This window comes from Rattus rattus, chromosome 13 (genome assembly GCF_011064425.1).
Source record: "Rattus rattus isolate New Zealand chromosome 13, Rrattus_CSIRO_v1, whole genome shotgun sequence".
Lineage (NCBI taxonomy): Eukaryota > Metazoa > Chordata > Mammalia > Rodentia > Muridae > Rattus > Rattus rattus.
This window is the reverse complement of record NC_046166.1, coordinates 68,912,076-68,926,353: the sequence shown is the minus strand read 5'-3', so window position 1 is coordinate 68,926,353 and position 14,278 is coordinate 68,912,076. Positions and strand designations below refer to the sequence as shown.

Genomic DNA, 14,278 nt, shown 5'->3' with positions numbered 1-14,278 from the left:
CACGCTTCCTGTCTGATAACGTGAGCTGAGGCTCACTGAGTGTCTGAGAACACTCCGCCTGTCCTGAACATATTGACAAGCCTTCATGGGACCAGGATGCGGTTGGGGAGTGTCTCAGTCAGGGTTTCTACTCCTGCACAAAACATCATGACCAGGAAGCAAGCTGGGGAGGAAAGGGTTTATTCAGCTTACACTTCCACATTGCTGTTCATCACCAAAGGAAGTCAGGACTGGAACTCAAGCAGGGCAGGAAGCTGGAGCTGATGCAGAGGCCATGGAGGGATGTTACTTACTGGCTTGCTTCCCCTGGCTTGCTCAGCCTGCTCTCTTATAGAACCCAGGACCACCAGCCCACGGATGGCCCCACCCACAATGCGTTGTATACCCCCTTGATCACTAATTGAGAAGATGCCTTACAGCTGGGCCTCATGGAACCATTTCCTCAAGGGAGGCTCCTTCCTCTGTGATAACTCCAGCTTGTGTCAAGTTGACACACAAAACCAGCCAGTACAGGGAGTTCATCTGACTTTCTCTGGCCTCTACTAGGAGCGTGACCTCATGTTACATCCTCTGTCTTCATGTGTGTCAGCTGAGTGGCATTCTGTAGCTCAGGAGGGTCCCAGAGGAAGAACAGAGACCAACCATTTCTAGTTTTGTAGGCTGCAAGTCCAAAGTCCAGTGCTGGCAGCTTCAGTCAGGAAGAGGCCCAGTCCGTCCTACATGGAATGTTTCTTTACCCCCAGGAGTAAGTCATGCCACGTGTCTAAGGAGCAGAAGGTCTAAAAAGGCACAGGAAGCCCAAGTTAGTTTCCTGGAGGCCTTTATAAGCATTACTGGCTGGACACAAGGTGATTTATGTATTTTCTTTGCCTGGGGATGAAGCTCACTGTGGAGGCTGGTGACTGGGAGGAGGCCCTTCCCTATCCCCTACCATGGATGTAATGTGTCAACATAACCTTAGAGTGACACATTCAAATGCTAGTACAAAAAGAACGTTGCCACACCCCATGTCGGTCAGATGTCACCAGCTCCATGAGGGCTGATATCTCTTGTTCCCTGTAGAGAGAATATTTTGTGTTCTGTAGGGATGCATCTCCTGTCAATTAAAAAGTCTATGACCTACGGCTTAGGGAAAAAAAATAGAAGATGGGACATCTGGGAGGCAGAAAGACTTCTGGGATAGAGCCAGGCAGGAGATTGTCTGAGAAGACGTGAGGAGACAGACGTGAGGGGACAGACATACAGTACCTGAACACAGGTAACCAGCCACACAGCAAAATGTACATTAAAATAAATTTTAAGTTATGATTCTAGTCAGAGAAGAGCCTAGCTATATGGCCAAGGTATTTTGTAAATATATTTTGAGGGGTTGGGATTTAGCTCAGTGGTAGAGCGCTTGCCTAGCAAGTTTTAAGGAAAAAAAAAAAAATATATATATATATATATATATATATATATATATTGAATCCGAGCCTTATTTCGGAGAGCATGGGAGGACCAGACATAACTTTGACAGTTCCCTGACCATTTCCAGATATGGCTGCCCAGACACTGACTGGCAAGTGATGGGATGATCCAACAAATGGAAGGAATCCTCTGTCTCCCAAGCCGGGTCCTGGCAGAAGACATGCTAACCCAGAAGTAGACAGTGTTTGCTGAGGGCATACTCAATAAAGTGACCCAGAGTGGGAGGCCAGGAAGCCAGTTCCACCTCAGACAGCCAGGAGGGCCCAGGGACAGGCAGGTGGCCATTACCCGAACTCTGAGAAGAGCCTTTCCTCCCATGGCAAGGGTGTACAAACACAGACCACTGAGTCCGTCACACAAATTGATACATGGGAAACATTTCTTTTGTTAACTATAAGAAGTGTTTTACAAACTAACATTCACAGGGTGCTTAGAGGGTTTGCAGCAGGAATTCGCCCCTTGGGATGGGAAACTGGGCGCTGAGGCTGTTGATTCCATTTCACGCTGACAGCCAGGCTGCCTGCTTTGAGATCTCAGGCAGTGTCTGAGCCTCGCCTTTCTTCAACACTGGCTGTCTGTGTGGCCCCCAGGCCATCTAAGGACCTACTGCTGCAGGAGGAAGGGGAGCCCCCTAGGATCTCCGTTCCGCAGGCCCCATAAGACTCACCTAGGAGAAAACCAACACAAGACACAGTTGTTAATGCTTGTTACGTTTAAGTCAACTCTGTGTCTACATTTTTGTTTGTTCTAATGAGACGGGGATATTAATTCAATGTTATTCAATGAATTCAATACCCTTTTTTGAGCCCTATCCTCCATTTCAGTAACTGGCATGCACGAACACATTTTTATTTCTGTTACAAATTTTTAATTGCCTAGGGTTAGAGATATAGTTCAGTGGTAAACGTTCGGATTATATACGCTAGTCCCTGGGTTCCAGCCACAGAACCACAAATAAAAAATAATAGTTACAAAAGAACTCCAACTGCTGGGACTAGATGTCCCTGGGCAGGGTGGCACCAAAAGGGGGGTTTCCCCTTCTCTAACATACATACATATACATTAAAAAAAAAAAAAAAAAAAAGGAACCTCCTTTCTCTGATGACTCCAAAAGGCCTGCCTCTGCTGTGACTTCTCTCACAGCATAGCCTCAGCCCTGGGTGCAGAGGACCGAGCCCTACCCTGTCTTTGGAGCCCTGAGTTCTGGATGTCTCTCAGACACAGAGCACTCTAGCTTCCGGTTCTGACTAACCCCCCTCCCCCCCAAAAAAAACCCAGCCCTCCTCCCTGTACATCTCTGACGTTTGCTGTCCTGCTAGGTTATATTTGGTGAGTTCATTGTTCTGCTGCAGTCTGTTGGTGGCACGTGTTTCCTTTTAGTTCACTACAGTAAACAAACAGCCCCAAACTCGCCAAAATAGGTAAAAAGTGAACCAAAAGTTGAAACCCTTAGTTATTACTAAAAATTATAGATGCAAGGTCTTTCTATCAAAAAGTTCGCTGCCAAAAATTTAAAGTTATAATCCCAGGTAACTTACACAGACGACTTATTGTGTTGGTTTTCAAAACTGTTCTGTGACCAGCGCACCTCAGGGCAGGTTCTCTGGAGGAACACAGCACGCTAGCACCACCCAGAAACATTGTTTCTTTACAAAAAAAGAGGAGGGACTGCCTTGCTGCAGAGCCAGAGATGGGCCAGAGGCTCCTCCCATGTGTGCTCCCCTTAGCTCGTGACTAGCTCAAATGCAGAGCTCTAAGCAGCTCAGGAAAAGAACTCATTTACTAAACGTGGCTTTCATTTCTTATTTTGAGGTTCTTGTTTGGTTCAGCCACCCCAAACTCCTGGCCAGTTGACCCTCTGTAGTGCTTCCCTGTAACCCTGGCCACCCTTGGGTTCCCACATCATGGAACTAACCAGCAAGTGTGGAGGGACTGCTAGAATGTATGCTTTTCTTCTCATAGGAGGGTGAGCCAGGAAAACAGGGGGCCGTTTTCTGTCCCTTTCTGCCTGGTGTAGTCATATCTGCAGGGACAGGCAGGGACAGAGGATGCAAGCCAGAACACTCATCCCACTAGGGGCAGCAGGGTGCGATTACTGAATCCTCCCTATCATTTCAGGAGCCAGGCTCTGAGTTTAAAGTCAGCTACTCGGTTTCATTTTCTTTTGTTTCTGGATTTTTATTTGTTTAGTAGAAAAGGGGGAAAATAAAAACAGAAATCAAAAGCTTTTAGTTGACTTTTTCCCCTTCCAGTTTGCCAATTCTGTCCACTTTAAAGCTTTTCTCCTTCCCAGACACTCTCCCTCCCTCCCTCCCTCCCTCCCCTGTCTCTGCCTCCCCTCTCTCTGTTTCCCATTTGTCCTCCCTTTTCTCTCTGGAGGTGGGTCTCCCAATATTTCCCAGGCTGGCCTGAAAGTGGGCTCAAGGAATCCTCCAGCCTCAGCTCTCCTGCCTGCTCATCTGTTCTGTGTACTCTCAGTACTCAGTGCTTATGTCATAAGGACAGAAACATTTTCTCATGTAACCATTCCAACCCAGCCGGAGTCCAGGCTCTCTTTGTTGTTGATTTGGTTTGCTTTGCTTTTCAAGGCTGTTTCCCTGTGTACCCTTGGATGTCCCACAACTCACTCTGTAGACCAGGCCAGCCTTGAACTCAGAGATCTTCCTGCCTCTGCCTCCCAACTGCTTCCTGCATCACCACCACCTGGCTAGACCTAGTTTTTGTGGTTTTTTTTTTAATCTAATTATACCCTGACATTTCCTTCCTGCATTTCCTGCCGTTCCAGGACCATTGAGTCCTCTCCTCTGTGTGGGTGGTGTGGTTTCTCAGCCTCTGCAGGAGTTGGGAGTTAACTCCCTTCCTGTGCTGTTTGGTATGCTGTTCGCAGGATGTGTTCAAGGCTCACAGCTGACTAGAGCACTGGGTAAAGCTGCTGTTCTGTGGCGTGACGTGTCTGCTCACAGATCTTTATCTGTTGGTGACCCCCGATTAAGACAAGCAACCCGAGTCCTTCAGACATAGGCTGTAAGGAATTTCCTAGACAGAGTGGAATAGTCTAGTCTTATCTCACTCTGGGACAGTCTCAGCGAGTGAGATCTTGAGTAGGCATGCAGATAAAGCCAGAGGAGGGCTGTTTAGATGCCAGTGAGCCCTGGCACTGGCATTATGTAAAGGACCCTGAGGATCGGAGCTTCTCTGGAAAATTCCATGCTGTGGATGAGGACAGTTAACAGTATCAGCGGGGTCGTCTATGAGTGAGACTCCTCGCTCTGATAATTGAGGCTTGCAGCTAAATCCGCACATTGCATATTTTCCCCGTCTTTCTATGTTGCAGTACGCAAGGTGGAGGAGATTGGAACTGCCCTTTCCTCTTCTGGGCCAAACTAGATAAAGCCAGTTCCTAACCCCCGGGGGAGTTTTCCTAGGTTTCTGTAGAACAGTGAGCAAGGAAGCCAAGATTCCAGATACAGTCTAGTTGTGTGCTGTCAGCATTCCAGGACTTGTGGTTCGTGGCTGTTTTTCTTTGTGTGTATGAAATGTGAAGTACTCTAAGGAACTATCTAGAATTACATCCAGTGCGGTGTAATAGCCTCTGAGAAGCTGTGGGCTTTTATTGTTGTTAAGGTGGAGAAAGCTCCATCCTCCTGCCTCAGCTTGCCTGTCCTAATAATTCTGTTTGTTCAGTTTATGACTATGACTGTTTTGACTGCATATATGCCTATGCACCACCTGGGTGCCTGTGCCTGACGAAGCCAGAAGAGGACGGCAGACCTGGAACTGGAGTTACAGTTTCAAGCTGCCCCGTGGGTGCTGGAAATCAAACCCAGGTCCTCTGGGAGAACATCGGTGCTTTTAATCATTGAGCTGCCTCTCCAGCCATAGCTAATCATTCTTTAAGTGCATCAGTGGAAATTGTTTTCTGTCGTATCTCTTTCTGCATATCTTAAAAACACAAATATGGAACTTACATGCCAAGGGAACATGTTCAAACAGGGTCACCACGTCTGCCCTGATATAACCCAAATTCAGACTAAGGCGGGTCCTTGAGCGAGGCAGAAGCGAGGCAGACCTGTGAGGCTTCTGTGCGAACAGAGGATTAGCATTCGCTGGCCTTACTTTCTGGGAATTAGCAAGCTTCTGAGAGGAACGGAAAGACTACACTGGTTGTTGTTGGGTAATGCTAGCATGAAATTATAGGCTGGACTCCGGATACAGTGGAGAAGGGGTATTCTAGGCCGGGCTGGATACACAGTTGGCTCTGTTTCCCAAAGCCTAACAGGAGAGGCCACACCTCAGCCTGCATTTCCTGAGGTGAAGTGGAGGTCAGGACCCCTGGGCTTTGGGCCTTCCCAAGCTCCACCTTCCCAGCACCCGGACACCCACTTCCACTTCCGGAACTCCCAGAGCCCTTCCATGAGCTTCCGCACATCCTGAGTGACCCTCCCACCCTGTGATAGAAGACGCTTCCCTGACTTTGGGCCTCTTCCTTAAAAGGTCCTGAGCAGCTGGCGTGAATCTGACAACTTCTGGGTTACTACCAATTGTGCAGGCGTGCGTGACCCCGGCGTAACTACAAAACATGGCTCTCATTTCAAAGTGAGCAAGTAGTAGTTTGCTCTGGGCCAGATACGGCTCAGGAGAACAGATCGGGCAGACGGCTACAGTTACAGTTACAGTTACAGTTATGGCCTGATCTACCTGGTGGACAGGGACACCAGCTGGATGGGCTGCAGGACAGCAGGTCCTGTCACATGACATTAGCTTTAGGGCTGGTGGAAGCCAATGATCTGCCAAGCAGTACAGTCTAACCTGTTGTAGACACATTTCCTTCTAACTGAAGCATTTCCTCTTAGAGGGAGGGTGTAGGGCTCTAGCAGCTAAGGAAACTTGCCAGGAGGAGGGAGGTCAGAAGATTCACAGAGTTGCTCTCCACTCTCCAATGCTATAAAGGCAGAAAGCGATTGCTCTGTAGAGGGGAATGCCTTCTGTGGAACTGCCTGCAACGCGTGCACGGGGCTCTAAGGGAGCTTTTGTGAGCTATGGCCTGAACTCAGGTGGAGGCTCGGCCATGCAGCTGCGAATGAGTCACCCATGCTCCTTTAGGTTACCCCAGGAAACTCAGTGCTTTGTCTGCCTATGGTGGATCCTGTCTCCCCAGGTTAAAAACTCACAAAGTGTTTAAGTCAGACAGAGGTTGGTAGTGAGCGGCTGTTAAGGGGACTAAAGATAGCTACAGATAATTTTGGCTGTCCGCCTGTTACATTTTAATTCTCCACAATCGTGAAGTTCTAGTCTCTCAATCTGTCTGCTGGATCTGGAACACAGACGTCACTCAGAAGGATGTCCTCCCTCACCAGAAGGTGCGCGTGTGATAAGAGAGGGAGCTGGTTGCCTCACTGTGAGCTGGGCAGGACTCATGGCAATGGGGCAGGAAAACACCACACAGTCCCTGCTGGCTGTGCCTCTAATCATGGCTGCTTGGGCTCCTTGTTGTCTCTGTTAGCTCTGTTTGTACCAGGGCACACAGGACTCCGCTGGCTCTGGCGGGGATGCTGTGGAGTCTCTAGCCTTCCCTCATTTCCACTACTGTCCTCTCCTGCTGCTCAGTCTTCCTTCTGTGCTGCCAGAGCTGTCTGAACAGAGCAGAGGGTGCTGGGGGCACCATGAGGGCCAAGAGGATGGAGGTTATTGTGACGAACCACACCCTTGGGTCCTAGCCGCTCACTGGGCCACACCGTCAGAAAGGGTAAGCATGTAGTTAAATCGCCTGTCCCTTCCCCTGACCCCCCAGAAGGTGCACTTTGGTTCCTCCAAGGACTCACTTTCTCCTCTTGGACCTCTTTGCTCTTCATCTCTCCCTCTAGCTTGAGTGAGCAGAACAAGAAAATAGGCAGTTGTTGTAGAAGCTTGGAGAAACAAAAGGTCCCTGTTCCCACAGGAACAACGCGCCCTTCTCCCACGACATTGTGCAGATCCACTGACAGAGCCCCAGTGACAGCCAGCCAGCCTTATCTACACGGTCCCCAAGTCGTCTCTTTCATAGTTTCAACGTCCCTCCCTTTTCTCTTTGGCCTCCCATTTATCACAAGGAGCCTGGGTTGGGGCAGGGACAGAAATAGATCTCTAGGTCCAGAAATCACCAGGGTGTGGTCTGCCAAGCTTCAGTCTGTGCCTGGAACCTGGAGAAGACCCTAATTCTTTACCTTATCAGATTAAAGCTCAGGCTGGTGACCCGCAGAGACCCTGGGTATATGAACAGAGGGCTGTATGTAGCCCATAGCTCTGTGGAAGGCAGGACTGGGGACACATACGCTGTGTGGCTTCATCCCTCTTAGGAGAGTACATGAGGAGTGTGCTCGATGTGAGCAGGCCGAGTGCGTCTGCACTGTCCATTTCCCATGGTTCAGAGCTGCTTTCCTTCCGACATCCATCCACCGTTGTAACCTCCACTTGTGTGTCCGCCAGCCTGCTCTGAGGGGAAGGTGCCCAGTAGCTGGGTCAGTGGTAGCATCTGTGAGTTAGATGGGCAGAGAGGGTGTGGAGGTACTGTGGGTGTCAGCAAGTTTATCAGGCAAGTGACAGCCGGGGACACTTGGTCCTGCAGGCCAGGGATGCTTGGCCTTGTGGTAGAAGCTAGTAGATATCCCTGTCCTGAACTGGTTTCTATTGTACTGCCAGGTGTCACCTACTGGGAGAAGTGCCAACAGTTAACCTGGCCCCAGAAAGTGGTTTCATCTTAAGTTTAGCACAGCAGCTTCATTTCCCACGGATGGGAACAGGGATTTAGAACAGTCCTGCTCCCAGGGTCCGCTGAGGGTGGCTCACCAAAGGGTTCAGACAAAAATGACATCGTTCTGGGTGGTTCCGCTCACCGTCTTCATGGCTTTGCATGAGATGCAGGAGAAGAAGGACTACACACAATTGCACCGGGAATCCCAGTGACTTTAGAGGTCTGCTGCTGCGACTCGGAAGTCTTCATCGCTATCAGGAGTTGTGGCAAGCGCTGCTTCCTACCCGAACCCACGTTTTTCCTGGGTAATCACATGGCCTGTGCTGTTCCCAAGACCACCTGCCCACCTCAAAACTTGATCCTCCTTAGTATGAGTTATCTCCCTAGGATAGTTCCTACCTCTGTGCAGAAGTCCCTGTTGGTTCCATGCTCCACAGACTCATGGGGGCCTCCAGAGGCAACTTAGAGTGACACGGAATAAGCAGGTCCTTGTGGCTCTGAAGCCTGTGCACCCAATACAAACCAGGGGAAATTCTGAAGGGAAGTGTGTCTACTTAGGAAAGAGGTAATTGCTGACCATTCCCCAATGCCTTTCCTCTGTTCAGTCCCTTAGCGTTCTCTGTGGCTCTTGAAAGCCAGTGAATAGCATCCCTCTGCAGTCTTGGCCTCAGGTACTGCCAGCCATCAGATGCCTCCCCTAACATTTCCCTCAGCGAAGGGTTGTGACCTGGGAGGTGTGAGCTGAAATTAACCCTTTCTTCTGCAGGTTGCTTTCAGTCATTGTCTTTATCATAGAAATAGAAGGCATAGAACGTGGGAGACCTTGACCTGTAAGTAATGTAAGGACTGCAAGCAGCTGATTTCTGGTTATTATGAATGACTCGTTCTTAGACATTATCACAGCAACATGAAATGGACAAAGGCAACAACGGGGGGGGTGGAGAAAAAAATAAGTATTAGTTTTTTTTTTTCCTTATCACTAATAATAGCCTAACTAGACGGGACTTAAAGGAGGAGGGCTTATTTGGCTCGTGGTTTGAAGGGACACGGTCTGTCACGATGGGGAAGGCATGGTGATTGGGGGCTCCTTGGTGGGAGCTGCTTATTACCTGGCACTAAGCAAGAAATAGAGTGGGAAGGATGGTTTGAATATATATTCCAAGGCCCACCCTCCTAGTAACCCTCTTCCTCCAGCTAGACCCCTAAAGACTCACAACCTCCCCCCCACAACAAGTGCCACCAACTGGGGACCAAGTTCTGAAATACACAAACCTGTGGGGATGCAGCTCACACACAAGCCCTCACCATGTGCTGACAGTATCTACTGAAGCACGTCTTGTACTTTCATTTTAACCAGGCCCTGAGATGAGCAGGAACTTGATTAAGGCCACTTAGTGCTTTTTTGAGAGTTTAGTGTATTTTGTGTCCTATTGGGAGACCAGTAAGATATTTTCCCACGTTTTCTTCTAGAAACTTTAAAGTCATTTCCCTTTTGCCTGTGACCCATTTCATTTGATTCTAAGATTAACAATATAGCTATTTTCTGTGAGCTCCCACCCTTACACTGGTTGGATTACTTTGTAACATTGTTTAGATGCTTAGGGCAGCCTGGAATGGGTAGGGAGAGTTGACATCTGTAATACACCATTCTCGGCATCTGACACACCAGAGAGAAACAATCTGTCACGGCCATGACCCAGTTGACAGCATCAGAACATTACATCAGCGGATGCAGAGTGTGGGTTCGATTATGTAACACAAGCAGTTCCATCTCACGGGTCATCTTCGATGATCACAGTGCCAGCCATACAGGATCTTCATGAGGTTTGAAGGTTAAAACCATATACTGCTAGGGCACAGTGGAAGTACGCTTTGCATATGTAACTAAATATACTTACGTATTTATGAGTGCATTTACATACTAATTAAAGGAAAAATCCCTCAGTGTTTGATAACGAAGCCTAACTTTTCTTGGCATCCCATGGGTCAAAGAAGACTTGAAATGGAATGTCCCACATTCCCACCTGTGGACTATCAGACGTGGTGATGTGTGATATTATAATAGATTGGGCCGAACTTGAGTCAGTCCAACTCCTTTCTGACCCCCTTCATACCAAGCCCTGGCTGATGTGGTTCTTCTCTCACAGACGTGTGTGTGGGGGGGTGATGCTATGTGCTCTCTACTCCCGGGGAGCACATCACAGTACCGACCTATTTCCTCTCACAAAGCTCCTTGGGAAATGTTCTTCATGATTCCAGTCTGGGAGTTCTTTGAGTACTTTACCCCGTGGTCTTCCACAGAGACAATAGGAGTGTCTTCTCTGTGTTCAGACAGGTTTGAGAGTTCAACACAGTCCGCTCCAGTAACTTTAGTAAGTGCTACTTCCAAACGACCCTGAGCTGTCACCTGAGCTGTCACGGTACCTAGGATATAATCTGACCTACCTAGTCATAGTAGTCTGAGAAGTGTCATAACAGAGCACATTGCCTCTACCAATCGTGTTGGTGGGAGAGGTGACAGTCCAGCATGGAAACACGTTTGCTATGTGCACTAGCTGTGCACCAGTTAACCCTTTGATGGGTGGCGTCTTCCCTTAATAATTTAATGATTTGCTTCCCTTTACATGCACAAAACAAAGGTTCATGCTAAACAAATTCAACTTCCCAGAAGGGCTTTTCCAGAATATCCCAGCAGACACCTGCAGGTCTTTTCTTATGATCAAGGTCCACAAGCGTGATGCTCCTGGTCTCCACAGCGCCTTCCTTCCAAGGCTCAGGCATAAGCAGGAAGGTTAGCTAAGCTCTCCCCAGCATCACTTCCTGCATTAGAGAGCTGGAACTCAGGTTCGGGGGGGGGGGGGGGGGGGGCAGGGGGGACGGACAAGAGGCTCCTGGTGACAGGCAAGCTGTAAAAGTGCCTGGAGAGGTAGTGAGCTGAGGTCACGGTTGGTCTGGATTTCTGTACTTGGCAGGACCAGGAGCTTCTGACCCTGGCCAGCCTGGACTGACCATGCAGGCAGGGCCGCTCTAGGTCGGCTGGGTTGTTCTGGCATCCCTTACCCTGTAGGTCTGTAAGGAGCAGTGGATGCTGGAGTCATGATGGGTGTGGTATCCTTTCTGTGCCCCACTGCCCCGGGGCCCAAAATGGGAGAGGTGGGGAGTGGGGGGAAGGGTCGGAGATGGAGTGAAGTGTCGTCTAGCGCCCCCTTCCCGCAGGAGCCTATACCGGGATCTACAGGGAGCAAGCAGTCGCCGGGGTCACGCTGGGTGGAGTGCCTGTCTTGTGTTCCCCGCCCGGGGCAGCGCAACTCCCAGTGTCTCACAGAGGGTGGATGATCGGGAGGCGCACTCTGGCCCCGCGCCATTCCCCAGTGACCAGGAGTCTGAGGGGAGAAGAGCCCACTCTGGGGCACTGCAAGCTGGTGTCCTTCCTGCGACCTTTCTGTTCCCGGGGGGCGCAAGGTAGGTAGCATCCCTCCCACTCGCGGCGCGGGGCGTTAAGCTGGGGGCGGGGCGGGGAGGGGGGCTGGTGGCCACGTGGCCACGCAGGAATGCGCGGGCGCGAGGGTCGGGCGCGGCTGAGGAACGGGCAGGAACGCTGGCCAGTGGGCACGAGGCACGGCCTGTTCCGGCCAATCATGGAGAGGTGGGTGGGGCTTCCCCAGCGGGCGGGGTGGGAGCGCATCGCGGGCGGGGCGCACGGGGGGCGCGGGACAACTGGCGGACGCAGACGGCGGATGGCGCCCGGCCCCTCGGTGAGTGAGCACGGAGACCCTACGTCCCGTCCCAGGCCGCTTGCACAGGCTGCTTCTTTGCTTTAAAAGTTGCACTTCTGCAAAGCTCCCCGAAGTAGCTAAATCCCACCCTGGGTTTGCGGGACCGCGCACAGTGACACAGACGGCAGCGAATAACCACCCCCAACACCAGTTCAGAGCTGTCTTCAGGCACAGGATGGCAAGGAGCTCCCAACTTCAGTTTTAGTTGCCCCCAAATCTGGCCGGCGTTTCTCTCTCTAGGCCCAGCAGTCCCTACCCCACTCTGTGTTTTAGTGAGTGTCTCTGGACACGGGGCAGCAAGAAGCACCCACAAATCTGCAGGTGGGTGGTCCTTGAGCACAGACAGAAGCAGTCTCTCAGCCTATGCCTTAGGTGTTCTCAGGCTTAGATAACCGAACATGCAGCCCTCTGTTTCAGTGGGTGTCCCTAGACACAGAGCAATGAGCAGACGCCCAACTTCAGTGAATGTCTATCTTCTTCGGCACAGGCAATAGACAGTCCCCAACATCACTGTGACCCCATAGCCTGAGGATAAGACCCAAGGGCACGTGCAGCCTCTGCCCTGGAGATATGGGCTGAATTCACAGGTCGCTGAAACTGCATGAGAGAAGTCATCTTGGGGTGTTTAAATTGAGACCCTTAGGATCCTAATATCCCCCTTAGGTCGAAGGTGCTGCTGCTGGTTTGTTGTTTTTTCTTTTTTCTTTTGCTACCTACCTTTGCTCAATAACGAGGGTAGATCTTGAGCTGATGTGCAGTAAATAAAAGCAGGTGGTTGGGCCCTGGACACTGTGGGACACCATGTTTTGGATGCAGTCTTGTCAGGTTCTCAGAGGGCAGTAGACGTATGCTTGGTGTGGACTCTAAGGTAGGATGCATCCCAGTTACAGCCTTTGCTGGAGGAAGAGGTTCCCTTGGACTCCCATGGGCAGCAATCGTTCTTTTCTCTGGCTGGACCACACAGTGAGCGAGCTGTGTAGCTGTGTTCAGAATCTGGGCAGGGGAAGGCATTTCATTGCCGGGTGACTTTTTCTTGATTACATCGAGGCCCATGCGCATTCTTAGCAGGTGAATACTACTATTGCTGTGTACCTTGCCAGGCAAATGCCCTGCTTCGGCCTCAATTACTATTAAAAAAATATATTTTGGCACTTGAAGGTCTGAGTTAGAAGGATCTTGAGTCTACAGCCGGCCCAGGCTACAATAATGAGACCTTTCACATAAACAAGAAGGCAGGGCTGGGATGTGGCACGCAACATGCTGGGTTTGATCCCCAAATTAATACACAGGTCAAGCTGTGGTGGTTTGGATGGGGATGCCCCCCACTCTCAGTTCCTAGTTGGGGGTGCTGTTTGGGCAGGTCTAGGAGGTATGGCCTTGAAGGAGGAAGTACGTCGTCCTTTGAGGTTTCAGAGCGGTGCACTGTGCACTGTTAGCGTATGTTCTCTTTGCCTCGTGCGTGTCTGCTTGTGGCTTCGGGTGTGCGTCCTCAGCTTCCTTCCGTGGCTACCGTGCCTGGTGCTGCGCTCCGCCCACTTCTATCCCTAGGCAAACAGATGCCCAAATAAACTGCCCGGGTCATGGTACTTTATGACAGCAATAGAAACGTAACTAATAACATATATTTAAAAAACATATATATCTCAAATACCTGTTTTACCAAGAATTAACTTTTATTAGAAAAGATCGTTGATGTTTATACTTAGTCTCTTTAGATGTTTACCGCTCCTTTCTGGCCCCAAGAGCTTTCTGTCATTTCATTGGCGTCAGTACCAAATGTGTGAGTCACCTTGTCTGAAGTCACTGTCCAGAGTTATTCAGTAGTCACTCATGACCTCTCAGAGGGAAGATCTGGTGGCGATGCCCATCTGTCATGAGCTTCACCGTACAGACCAGTTATTAATGAGAGGAGTTTTGGATATTGGGGGACGAGGGGAAAAGTCAGTTATCGGAAATAACTTCTTGTTTTCGAGGCGCTTGAATGAGAGCCGCGACATCATGCTCGCACAAGCTCTACCACCAAGCAACCTCCAGCCTTCTTTTGAAACAGTTCTAGATTTGCCACAGGCATCCTCTTAGTATTTGGATGCTCCCCTTCTTTGGTGAGACCCTTCTCCGTGAGGCTCGAAGCAAGCTCTGGTGGTTCCAGATGAGGAAGTTCTGGGTGGGTCCTGTGTGCCCGAGTCCTGGGTCACCACTATGCCACCAGCCCTGTGACTGTCCACTCTAGGCTTGATTCTGTTCATGTCTGACGTCACTGGGAAGCAATGTGTATTTAAAAAACAAACAAACAAACAAAAAACAA

At 50.0% G+C, this 14,278-nt stretch overlaps 1 protein-coding gene across 1 annotated transcript in view; it reads left to right on the top strand.

The window, feature by feature from the left end:
* The first annotated feature begins 11,891 nt into the window (after positions 1-11,891).
* Positions 11,892-14,278, top strand: part of Arhgef10 (Rho guanine nucleotide exchange factor 10) — an 89,784-nt gene continuing 87,397 nt past the window's right edge. The window contains exon 1 of the mRNA XM_032918949.1: positions 11,892-11,952. The gene's annotated coding sequence lies outside the window, so the exon portion shown is untranslated. The remainder of the gene's footprint in view (positions 11,953-14,278) is intronic.